This window comes from Pteropus alecto, unplaced genomic scaffold, assembly GCF_000325575.1.
Source record: "Pteropus alecto unplaced genomic scaffold, ASM32557v1 scaffold13, whole genome shotgun sequence".
Lineage (NCBI taxonomy): Eukaryota > Metazoa > Chordata > Mammalia > Chiroptera > Pteropodidae > Pteropus > Pteropus alecto.
Window position 1 is genome coordinate 3,385,833 of NW_006434373.1, and position 12,495 is coordinate 3,398,327.

At 38.6% G+C, this 12,495-nt stretch overlaps 1 pseudogene; it reads right to left on the minus strand.

Moving 5' to 3' along the window:
• Positions 1–8,961: 8,961 nt before the first annotated feature.
• LOC112477800 lies at positions 8,962–9,080 on the minus strand (annotated as a pseudogene).
• Between the last annotated feature and the right edge of the window lie 3,415 nt (positions 9,081–12,495).

The following is a 12,495-nucleotide window of genomic DNA, read 5'->3' on the forward strand; positions in this document are numbered from 1 at the left end:
AGCTAAAACATGTGGCACGTTACATAAGTCAGAACGTAATACAATGTGTATGATACAGACAGTTGCAGAAATGTCCTGGCCCTCGAACAGGTGAGCACCTGTCCTTGCTTACACTCACAGAGAAGATCGCTTAGTGACATTTGACCTCGAAAAATCGGTGTTTAACAGAGGTGCTGCCTCTCCCCAAGCAAGAGGAACACCAGAATGCACCAGAACCAACACCAGAATGCACCAGAACGCGCTTTTAAGACTTGATGGGTGAGAAATCTTCAGGTACAAATAAATGCCTCTAAACACATTACTTGTGAAAGTGCTGTTTTCTGATATTTGTAATTTTCAAATTGATCTTCACTTTAACCGTATTTACTAAGTAGAAGTTTCCAGCAATTTTGGGTGGGCTCTGGAGGCAGAATCCTTCTTTGCTCTTCTTCATTTAGAGGATCCTTGCTGAGGTTGCCACTCTCACAAAAGCCTATAGCTAAAAAGTGAAACAAAACCCTATTTTACAACCAGCTGGGCATGCCTATGATTCTCCCTGATTTCTGGTGAATGTTAAATTCATCAATTTGGGTTAATGATTAAGCAAAGCTAGGAGACCTAAGTGAGGCTTTTTTGCTTCCTACTATTTCTTCCCTGAAACCAGACTTTGTGCAGCCATCCACCATGTAGGGTACCACAGTAAGCTGTCGCTAAGAGGCTGGGCTTGGTCTGCTTACTGCAGATCTTCTCATCCATAAACACCAAGTGATCCGGTTGCCTACCAACTTGACTTCATGGAAAAGAGAAAGTAAGGAGTGGCTGACTATAGCTGTGCGCTGCTATTAAGGTGAAGTGGTGCTGCCCACTCATAGAGTCAAGCCTAACATAGAGTTTTGTCCAACTGTGGCATGTGGTAGGGTGGCTCAGAAGGGTGTGTGTGAGGGGGGAAGGAGGGCTATGTACACATGGGTGTGTGCGTGTGTGTGATGGATAGTGATAGAGAGAAAAAGAGAGAGAACTTTGAGCTATAGTTTCCTCCTCCTTTGGGCAGAGGAAGAGCCCTGTCTCAAATCAACTATGGTCAAAGAGGAAGTGGGTAAAGGAGATGAACATGAGAACCAGGTTTCTCTAAATACATTATTTTGCTCTCAGGGAGCTTAGACTCTAGATAGGAGCAGGCTCTATTAAATAAAACTGGTCACTTAATAATACAAATTAGGCTTACAGATGAGTTGAAGAGAGCAAGAACCCTGAGCTAGTATCATTAGGGAAGATCTTGAGCTGGAAGCAGAATTTTAATTAAAATTTGAATGATGAATTTCATTTCAAAAAACTGCAAGAATGACATTTCGATGGGTGAGCCTAAAGCAATCTTAAATGTTCAATTTCTTATCTGGTTTTTCAATAAATCCTTTGGTTTTGGTGTTATGAAGTTGTGGCAGCGACCAGGTAGCCTGAGAATTTCCCATAAAATACTTCTTCCTGTTTTATAGGGGGAAAAATGTAGTTTTTATAGAAGGAGGCAAAAAACAGAACTTTACCAAAAGTCACTCCTTTTCCATTTAATGTCTGTTTTTTAGAATCTATGACAAATGTATTAGCTGTCGCATGAATGGTTTTCTTGTCTTTAACCACTTTCAAAGGTAAAGCTAGAATTAAAAATGTTAAAATTAAAAGTCCCCATCATAGGAGAAATCGCACCTGGAAGGGGACATGGTTGTATTTGAAGTTGTATCTCCTTGCCTTAGTTCCAGATAAGGCAAGCTGTTGATGGATTTAGAGCTTAGGTGCACTGAGTGCTATCATATAAAAATCCAGAGTGTTACTATAGCCACACCATATGGGAGGGGATTTTGGTCCATTGTGAAGATTCCAGGCATAGGGATTGTCCTAACTTCAGATCAAAGTGTGTGGAATTAAGGAAACTGACCTTCATTACTATCCTCCAATATTCTACCACTGTGGTCACTGTTGACATTTTCATTTTACAGAAAAGAGGACATCCAAGACTGCTTGGAAATCCACCCAGTTAGTAGATGAGCATGTTCTGTAAACTCCATATCTTATCTACAAGATAAAAAGCACCTAAAAACAGAGTCAATCCTATTTAATTTAACTCTTGCCCACCCACTCCTCACAAGCATCCTCTCCTCCCTGACGTATGCACCCAGATATTTTATGTCAAGATATTTACATCTTTAGGGAGCTATTGAAAAGGCACTTTTCCAGAATCTCGTTATTGATTAAATAATTTTTCCAGTAATCATTAGAGCTCTCTTGGCCTCCATTTCAACATCTGTACACATCAGAAATGATAACCTTTACCTTGCATATAATTATAATACTGTGCAGGTAATTTTACTATATGGATTGTTTAAATTCATATTTTAAAATACGCTTGTTTGTGAATCAAATCCTACTCATTGGGTGTCTGGTATGGGCCGGGAATAATGATAGCTAAGGTGTAAGTATGTACCATAACAGATTCTCATCCTCTCTGCTAGAGCTTACAATTAAATAGACGAGGCACAGATCATACATTTAAAGAGATACAAAAACAAACATGTTGTGAATAGGGTGCATTGAGGAAGATTAGCACGAGGCTTCAATTCAAGTTTTAGTATCAGACTAGTCCTCTTTGAGAAAGTGACCATTAAACTGAGATCGAAGGGCGGTTTGGATTAATCCAAGCAAAAGGAGGGAGATAGCATATTCCAGAGAGATGGGATCAGCATGTGTTGAAGCAACGTGGGCAAGGGCTGTGCGTACATGTCCTAAAGGGCCACGGAAAATGTGGGTTTTATTTTAAAAGCAAAGGGAAGCCACTTTATGACCTTGTTCTAGCATTACTTGTCTCCCCTACTTGATTGTAAACTCCATGAGGCTAGAAACCAAAATGAACATGTTGTTGCCTCTCTTACAGAACCAGATACCATGATTTGTTAAGCAAATATTTGCTAACTAGAGTGTTCTAAGTTACAGAGATAGCAGAAGTGCTTCGTGAGGTATTTTTCTCAAGATTCACCACAACTTGAACAGCTCTTGAGCTACGTGAAGATGAGAACGTTAACTTTGTTCCATCAGACTAAGTATGTTTTAAAAGTAGAGGCAAATACTTCACCCAATATAGTCTCTGTGTGTTTTTAAGTAATGATGAATAACTCCACATATTACACTTCCTTCCTTTTGAAGTGTTTCATATTTGTTTTTTCTTGTTCCCTTTAGGTTTTTCAAGAAATTACAATGATGCTGGTGAATGTTTCACGTTCTTGGCTGTCACTTCACAAAAGGAAAAACAAATAGAATGATCTCAGGGTAATTGTCGCTATGTTCTGGACAGGGATCAGTAGCCGTCCTGTAAACTTGTGCTCTGAGCCTAGCGGACACCAGACCCAGTAGTGGATGTTTTATCTCATTGCTTACAATGTGAGCGAACAGTGGGGGGTGTCCTCTCCTTAATAGCCCTATTATCCTGCTATCCTTACTTCTGCTACTTTTATTTATGGCTTTTTACACTGCAGAATGATCCCTTGATATTTCCTTCCACAAAGGATTCTGCGAAAATTGAAAAGCTCAAATTCTCATTATGCTTTATATGTGGTTTCTCGAGGTGTTTCTTGATGAATTCATCCTTTTGTAAATTCATCATTATAACAATTGGGCATAAAAACAGATTTTATACAAAATTCTTTCAATTCTCTCAATCGTGTCTTTTTTCTCTATATTAGGTACAAAATGCTGAGGGGTTCATTTTACTTTCATTTAAGCCATTACCCCCATGTGAGAAATGCCTTATTATAAGAATATTTTTTAGTATTATCATTTGAGGACGGGAAGTATCATTTGCAGGGCAGTAGTACAGGAGAAAACTGAACGTTTTATAGTGCTAGGAATTCAGCTGACGCCTGGTGCCTTTTGTGTTAGAGAAAACATAATGGAAAATACTCATTTGATAAATATGCATTGGATGACAATGAGGACACAGCAGTGAACGGAACCCAATCACTTCTGAATAGAGGTCTGATGTGCTTGTGGCCACGGGACCCGTGTGAACTAATTGAAGCCACTTTGGCTGTTCACACTTGTCAGGCTCTGTAGCTTTCAGTGACTGGAAGCAGGAAGGACTATGGGTTTCCTCCCCAGGGATGTTACCACCAGTGATATGGCAGCATGAAAGAAACTCACGGGCCAAATTCCACCACATATCCAAACTTTTATTATCAAGTAGACCCAGAAGCAGTGATATAACCTTTTCTCTACATTTGGTGAAGTCTCCACTCTATGGTGTTTTCTTTCAGGCAGTCCAATGAGTATTTTGCATGAAAGGACAAATATGACAGCACTCTGATGAGAGGATCAGCTAAAGTAGTGATCTTCAAACATATCTGCTCCCATGTCTTCCTCATACATTTAAGTTGAAAATAGGATTTTACTACAAGTTTAACAGTTGCATGGATGAACTTTTCATTATAATGTGTATTGTGGTATAAACATAGTTTTGTAAAAACTGTGGAATTAAAGACTTTTCCCATCACATTCTGACAAAAAAAAAGTCTGACTTGGTTTTTCTACTTCAGTTAAACATGCCCCCTGTGAAAACCACGTCAATTCTGAGTTCCATCCTTAAGTGCTTGGTAGGTAGGTACAAGGCACTGGACTTTGCTGTAAATGTGTTTGTTACCTAGATGAAATAGGGTTCTGACCCTTAGTATAGCTTTCCTAATATTTCTTTGCTTGTTGTCAAAGGACTCTGATTGCCACATTGTCATTGTGTTTGGTGCCCAGAGTCTCACCCCTGACCCCAGTTTAGTCAGGATGAGTATGTATGACTCTTTTTGTTAAAGAAGGTGATGAGACAGACAAATGTGAATTGGGGTTAGGAATTGAGGGGGAGTACCATTTCAAGTAAAGGAAAGAGTATCTATGCAAACTAAGGATCTGAAAAACTATTCCATTATAATAATTTCTCTTCACATACTACTTAAAAACCTCAGGTAACCAGGATACATACTCTCCCAGTTTTAAGACTGTTTGCCAATGATGAGTCTGTTGTAGATAATAGTAAACACCTTTATAACGACAAGACATGGCAAACGCACTGGTGAGGGAGAAAGCTAGAAAAATAATAAAGGATGAGTTTGATTGTTGATGTAATTTTAATATGTTGTGACTTTTGACATTGAACTGAAGACATTCTTAAGCACTCGGACATTGGTGTTGGCCTCCAGTCTCACCCTATCCTCCTTCCTGCTTGCTTCCATGGGCGACCGCCCGCTGCTTTGCTCCTTTCTGAGACAATCCTTCCCCTTTCGTATTCAATCCCATCTCTCCCTTTTACTCAGGGACACTATCTCTCCAGCAGTTTTCTACCATCTTCATTATCGATCTCCTCCTTTCCTCTGCATCAGTCCCATCACCATATAAAGATACTGTTATATCTGCCATTTAAAAAGAAAACAAAGCAAAACAAAACACATAAACAGACCCTCTCCTGACTTTATTTTCTCTCCAGCTGTCACCCCATTTACTTACTTTTCTCAAAGGCAAAACCCTTTAGAAGAGTTGTCTCTACCGTCTGGGTTCAAACTCTTCTCGCATCCCTTCTCAAACACACATAAATTCTACTTTCATGTCTACTTTCACACGAAGCTGTTCTTGTCAAGCCCCCAGTGACCTCTCCATTTCTCTGTCTTCAGGTCACTTGACCCATCAATAGTATTTAACATATTTGCTTCCTCCCTCTATCTGGTAATTCCAGGATACCATATCTTCTCATCTCTCCTCCTGTCACTGGCTGTTCCTTTTCAGTTTTCTTGGGTAGCCATTTCTCTTCTCCTAGACTTATTAGTGTTTGAGTATCCAAGAACAGACCCCTTCTCCTCTAGTCACCATTCATTTTGATAATTCTTACCCAGGTCAAGACATTAAATACCATCAATATGCATAAGACTCTTACATGTATAACTCTGGCTTAGACCTTTTTCCCAAGTCCCAGTCTTGCTCACCCAACTGACTTCTCAGCATCTCCGCTTGCCTATCTAGTAGCAGCTCACAGTCAACATACTCCAAACTGACTTCTGATCTGTTCCTAGTAAGCTACTCCCTGCAGCTTTCCCCACCTTGAAATGGAGGGGCAACATGTTTTCTATTGGCTGGGGCACAAAACCGCATGTCAGATATTACTTTTGGTTCTGCTCTCGGATCATTTTATGTACAAATTATCCAACCACTTTTCACCCCTCCACTGCTGCTCGCTGCTCCAAGCCCTCATAAACTCTTTCCTGGATTACTGTGGTGGCCTCCTAACTGCTTGGCCTTAGTCTACTCTGCTCTTATTCTTAATCTGTAGCTAGACTGACCTCTTTAAAGACAGATTAAGCCCTTCAGTTGCTCAAAACCTGCAGAGGCTTGCCATTTTAATCCGAATAAGACCTAGAGTTCTCACTATAGCCAGAAGACCTCATTTTCAACAACACTATTTTTGCTCACTCTGCTCCATCTACACTGGCTTCCTTCCTGTTCTGCAAACACACCAGGAATTGCTTGCCTTAGGGGCTGTGCACTGCCTGGCTCCTCTGCTTAGTTACTCTTGCCCCAAATATCCTTCAAGTCTTACCTCCTCAATGAGACTTATCCAGACATACCCTATTTAAAATTATGCCTTGCTGTCATTACTTCTGGTCCCTACATTTTCCTCCATGGTATTACTTAGTATTTTCTAACATTCTTTATTATTTCATTATCTATTATGCTTAGTATTTATTGTTATCTTCCTTTGGATAGAATATCAACTCTATGAGGGCAGGGAGCTAAGTCTGTTTTTTCAGTAGTATTTACTCAAGAACCTAGAATAGTGCCTGGCATATAGTAGAGAAAATAAATCAATCATTAGTATTAGAATGAACACTAACGATAGGGAATAAATGAAGAAAAGGTAAATGTTTAAATTCGAAACAGAGAACTTCCACATACGTAGCTGTAGTAAGAGATACAGTGATAAACGACTGAGAAAAACTATTCCCAATGGTGGTGGAGTATGAAGGCCTTGGGAGGAGTTTCTGGAGCTCCACAATATCACGTTTAGGAGAGAAACCAAAGAACTAAGAACTGAGGCTTGACAAGTGGTCCTTGGATAGGTGGAAAGCACTGTTACTCTTAGAGATTTTCAGTGAAGAGCCAAACTGAAGTTCCAGACACAGGCAGACTCCCTAATGACTAGCACACATTTTGGAAACCAAAAGACTTGGACATCAATACAACTCATTAGCAGTTTCTCGAGGAATTGAACTTATCCTTCTCTACCTCATTTTCCAAATTTGCAAAATGGGAATATTGGTTTCTTAGTTTCCAGAGGATATCAAGTTTAAAAGAGAGTGACAGAGACCTCTGGGTGTTTCCCCAGGTAAAGAGTTCTATAAACACAGGTTTTGTTATGATGATTCAGCCAGTCCGGTGGGAAACACAGCTGGCCATACCTGCATTGCAGGCCTGGTTTCCTTTTGACCTATCAAAAAGCGTGACTGTCAGCAAAACATTCTCCATGGCTCTGAATTTGCTGATTTGCATCTTATAATGTTCACTGCCCCCTTTTACAATGAGGCTGCCTAGTGATTAAAAAAGGTTAATATGGGAAAATGACTGATGTGGTCAAGGCTTGGCTTTGGCTCAAAATGTTCTTAAGTTCTTATTCAGGAAGAAGCTTGAGGGTGAAACTAAAAGTATTTTTCTTTCTGTAAGGAAAAAGAGAGCAGATCTTTTCCTAGCTTCTTAATATTGATGCCTCAGGAACATTGTTAGTTACATAAAATGCTGCCCAATTGAGAATTGTATATTTGCGAATATCGAAATATTGTAACTTATCAATTTTTAAAGAGTTATGTTACCATCTGATTGTCAATAGTCATCTATTGAATTTCTACTATTTACTCTCCAGTTGGAGATCCTGTTCTTCACCAGAGTTTGTATATTATTAGAGAGATATGGAATTTTCCATTAGTATTTTTCTCTTGCATTAATTCAACAATTTGTTGTTATCAAAAACCTGCGAAATAAAGTAGTTTTTTTCAATGCCCTGGGCACTTAAAGAAGTGCGAGCCATCGTTTCTGCCTTGGGGGATGTTAATGCAATTGCTGAAATAACACAGAGGAGAAATTAGGGAACAGAGCACAGGCTACTGGACAAATCAAAAAATACTTTGTGGATGAAGAGAGACAGTCATTGAATATCTGAAAGGCATCAGCCCAAACCCGTCACTTCAAATATGAAGAAACAGAAGCAGAGATAATTTAAAGGATTTACCCAAAAATGAAGGTAAATAGCATAGATCAGTAGAGAAAATTTTGTGTGTGTGTGTGTGTGTGTGTGTTTTAATGATCCTGAAAACTATAGCTTGAGAAGAATATTGAAAGGAACAAAAAAGTATGGGAAGAGTAATCATCAATAAACAGCCTGAGTTAAGGCATGAAAGACCAAATGGGCGAGTCAGGCACCATTTTCCTCTCTGATGAGAGGGGCTGGAGGAAGGTCTCACAGAGCAGAGGACATTAGATCCGATATAGCAATATGATGGCAACATTTCATGTTTTGGCAAAGAGAAAGAAGGACATAGCCTACTCATCCTTCTTCTTGCTGCCTGTCATCTCCTTGCCCTTCGAATTTTCTCTTCACACTGTTATTCTTACCCTGTCCTTGATCATTTCACTGCCGTCACTTGAGTCTGAATTCTCTTTGCCCTTTCAGCTCCTAACTAGTCTTTTGGGTCTTTCTTTGGCTGAATGTAGCCAACAGTCCTTGCACAAGTGTGGGCAAATGTTGATGTGGTTGGTTGGTTATATCTTTTGCGTTTTGGGGGGATTTTTTCCTTCATCGACCTATTTATTTATTATTTATTTATTTATTTTTAGGTGCGGCAACCCTTGGTTAACCTCACAGATTGCAAAGACCTTGTTAGCTTACTTCCTTATTTCTTAATTTATTTTTTATGCCTACAGTACCTGGTCTTCCTAGGTGGTCTCCCATCCAAGTACTAACCAGGCCAAACCCTGCTTAGCTTCCCAGATCAGACGGGATTGGGCTTATTCAGGGTAGCAAGGCTGTAGACCCTTCGCTGAGTTAATTGTCCTTTTTTGGTGTCTGATAATTACTATTATGACATTCTCCAACTCAAAAACCAAACAGACAAACAAACAAGTTCAAAAGAATTATAATGTCAGGGATAAATTTCAGCCTCCTTTTCCAGCTATTCGAGAGCCTCTGCAACCTAGTCTCAAATTCCATTATCACCTTATCTATGTGACTATGTAATTTTTACACAGTGCAGGATAAATAAATATCTCTGCTGATTATCTTAGGCTTTTTTCGTATTTTTTCTCCAACTATTTCGCCTACTTGAATTACCTTTTCATATTTTTTCTCCAACTATTCATATTTTTTCTCCAACTATTTTTTCTCCAACTATTTTGCCTACTTCTATATGTATTTTTCCTCCAACTATTTTGCCTGCTTGAATTACCTTTTCTTTTTTCATCTATTTCTGTCAAAATTCTACAACACTTTCAACCACAACACAAGCCCCAACCTCCTCTATAGAATCTCTCAGAATTCGTAAACTTCTTCTAAACCACTATCGATGATACTTGAACCTATATTGCTTTTAAGTCGCTCCCTAGAGTCTTCTTGTGTTGGAATCATTTCTGTGCTTCTATAGGCAAGTTCCTGTATATGAATCAGACCAAAGTATGAAACCCAATGTACAGAATGTAGGCCAAAAATCGAAAAGTTTTTGAAAGTCTGACTGATTAAATGAATGAGAAAATTGCCGCTCCTGTGTTTCCTGGCATCATTCCTTGTATGTAGGTTAAATGAGCCTTCTGCTGGAATATGATCATCTAAGGGGAATACAGTGGTCATTCTGTCTTGTATTTCCATGAATTTAGGTGTATTTATTCAAGAGTATATTTCAACAACATTGCAATGGGTCATAATTTTTTTCTGGACACTGCTTTATGAAATGAAAGCTTTTACTTTTTGAATGTATTTCAGGATAGAAACAAAAGACTTTTAATTGAATTTTTAAAAAGTGTTTTTAAAAAATTTGTCAAGAGTTCAAATTACATTAGGGAGAAAAGGCATTAAAAGAACTCGTGGTTACCCAAGTTAGCACCCCCAAGTTTCAGGGTCACTATTTAAAAACACATTTTGGCAATTGGCTTTGCTCTTACCACTTAAGAGCAAAGAGTACTAGTCAAAAACATACTCAAAAGAAACTAAATGTTCAGTCACTAGAAATCACCTTTTCCATGAAGAAATAAAATAAAAGCTTAAGGGTAAATGTATTCTTCTTCTCGGGAACTAGAAATCCAGCTTCAAATATACACAGTAGTTTCAAGCTCTACTGAGCCAGAGTTATCCCATTAATTATGGATGACATTATGGTTTAAACAAATACAAATTGTTTTGCCCTCACCTTTAGAACCTCCTGAAGCAAATGTTTGATTCCCAGTGAGAATCATTTTGCACAGCTCAGGTCTTGAATTATTAGAAAAGCTGCAGTAATATTCTGCCATCCAAAAATATAATCTTGTCTTGTTGATACTTGACTTTCACATTACTGTATTCTGTTATTTAGTGGGAGGGAGAGCTGAGGGGAGGAAGATCATGATTCTCTCTACAGTTACTGAAGATGACTTAATAAGCAGAATGATGGGGGAAAACTTCATCTCCAGGCCAAGAATTGTATAAATTTGACATTTTCTTCTATTCCAAGCTCATAGCAGATATTACTGATGGGTGAAAGCTTTTCCACTCAACTCAAATGCAACTTTAGACTTTGTTAATGCCGCTGCTAGGACTTGTCATAGTTACACTGATTGTGTTGGATAACACACACACACACACACACACACACACACACACACGCACGCACACACATACCCAAAACAGAATTTATTACAACGTAGTAAGTACTCCAGTTAGCCACTAGCAATTGATGGAAGAGGTTGACCTGGCATCTCATTTCAGCTTACAATGTCAATAAATCTTTCTTCTGGGTTACTTACTATAGGCTCATATGGATTGGTCTGGTCTATTCTACTCGATTCTCCTCTGGAGGTTCAAAGTGTTTTGAAACCTTTTTCAGACCTTTCTTTCTGGACTACTGTGGTGTGGTGTGCAGATGGCAAGACCCTGTTGTCTACACTTTCTATAACCCAGTGTCCGTTTTCCCATGTGCTAATTGCCCAGTTTTCTTCTGTAGTGCCAATCTTCAGGAGACATCCCAGGCAAAGAAGGCAGCTTCTCTGTGGGAATGTGTTATTCTAGCCATTGTCAACATGAAGAGTCACAAGAACAAAAGCTCAGTCTGTGGATGCGGGCAGGGCTTAGCCTGGGTTCAGTAGAAGCAGCTTCTTGGAGTCAGATCTTACCACTCATCTTCAGGTCTTTTCCATGTGGTTCACGGGTCTTTCTTGGTTATCTTTAGATTGAGAACATGATTTAATGAAGAGGGATACTGGATCTGGAATCAAAAGTCCTAGATTTAAATCCAGTGTTTTATTTATCTTTTATATTAACATCGACTGAGTGCTTACTATGTTTTAGACATTGAACTTGAGCCTTTTACATTCATTATCCCATTTAACTTCACAATATTACTAAATCGGATTAATTGATTATCTATATTTACCACTATGGAAATGGAGGAAGAGAGACTAGGCAGAATGTCACATGAAGAAAGTATAGAAGTTATGATTTGCACCCAGTTCTAGCCATCTCTGGAGACAATGCTCTTAACCAAGATACTAAATTGTCTTTTGCTAACTCTGTGACCTTGGACTAATTAACCAATGCCTCAGACCCATGATCTTATCATCTGAGTTTCAATTTTCCCATGTGTAAAAGTGAGTATGACAATAACCTGAGGGCATCATAGTGTTGGTCAAAGAGATGTGAAAGATTGTTATGAGCATTGATGGCCTATATGAAGGTCATTTGCTATTTTTATAAAGGAAGGAGGAGAACATAGTTTGGAAGTGGGGAACGGGTGAGAAAGAACAAAGCAAAGACTTCACTGTGCCTGTCCTGAGAGCATCCTTACTTCTGACATGTAAGTTTTCTTTTCATTCTTGGGTCTTATACATGTGATGCCGTCCGGTAGAGCAATAATGACAGGAGCTCAGCTTTAAAAGACATAAAGTTGAGTTCAATTATATAGTCAATAATATTGTGATAACTATGTATGGTGTCAGATGGGTACCAGACTTAATGGATGAGCAATTCATAAGGTATATAAGTGTCTAATCACTATGTTGTACACCTGAAACTAATATAGTATTATATGTAAAGTGTAGGTAAAAAATAAATTAAAAAAATAAAAAAGTAAAAAGACTCCACTTTCCTCCCAAAATAAATAAACAAATAAAATTGCTACTAGAAAAGAGCTTATATCACATAGATGAATACATAAACAAGAAAGAAAGAAAGAAAGAAAGAAAGAAAGAAAGAAAGAAAGAAAGAAA